Source organism: Daktulosphaira vitifoliae, unplaced genomic scaffold (genome assembly GCF_025091365.1).
Source record: "Daktulosphaira vitifoliae isolate Bord-2020 unplaced genomic scaffold, ASM2509136v1 Scaffold_1, whole genome shotgun sequence".
NCBI lineage: Eukaryota > Metazoa > Arthropoda > Insecta > Hemiptera > Phylloxeridae > Daktulosphaira > Daktulosphaira vitifoliae.
Window position 1 is genome coordinate 51,582,587 of NW_026099572.1, and position 585 is coordinate 51,583,171.

The window sequence follows — 585 nt, forward strand, 5'->3', positions numbered from 1 at the left end:
TTTTTTTGTTTATAATTGTCTTTTAAACAACTTTTGTACGAAACTTTTTTTTGTAAGTTAAATATTTTTTGAGAAAATTAAAAAAACTCATATTTTGGACTTTTGCGAGGCTGTAAAAAAAAAAAGCTCAATTCCAATCAATGAGGACTATTAGTATGTTATTATACATATTTTAATTCAACTTTTAAAAAAACAAAATTTTTTCCGCAATTTTTCCTTTGTTGACTGGCCTAGATGTCAATTTTAAACTTGTAATTGAGCTAAAAGTTATGGTAATATATTCAATTTATTTTACTATAAACTTTCATAAATCTTTATCAAAAATTTTTCATCAACTTTAAAGAACCAAAAAAATAGGTTAAAATTGAAAATTTGGACTGATTATTTTTAACATATTAAAAATCAAATCAGTAATAATTTTAAAACAAATTTTTTTTTCTTTTAATTATTATTTTATATATATAATTAGTAATAATATAAAAAATTAGAAGTGATAGAAATAGTCTACTTGCAGATTTGAAAACAACGCGAAAAGTTGATTTAGAAAAGTATATTTTTGCTTCTGATGAAAGTTCCTTGTAGTCC

General features: G+C 21.0%; 2 protein-coding genes across 2 annotated transcripts in view; one reads left to right on the plus strand and one right to left on the minus strand.

Annotated features, from left to right (window-relative positions):
- The window catches only part of LOC126896988 (tight junction protein ZO-1), a 158,164-nt gene that overhangs the window by 119,058 nt on the left and 38,521 nt on the right, over nucleotides 1-585 (plus strand). The gene's annotated exons all lie outside the window — the stretch shown is intronic.
- The window catches only part of LOC126896998 (uncharacterized), a 48,514-nt gene that overhangs the window by 20,029 nt on the left and 27,900 nt on the right, over nucleotides 1-585 (minus strand). The window lies entirely within an intron of this gene.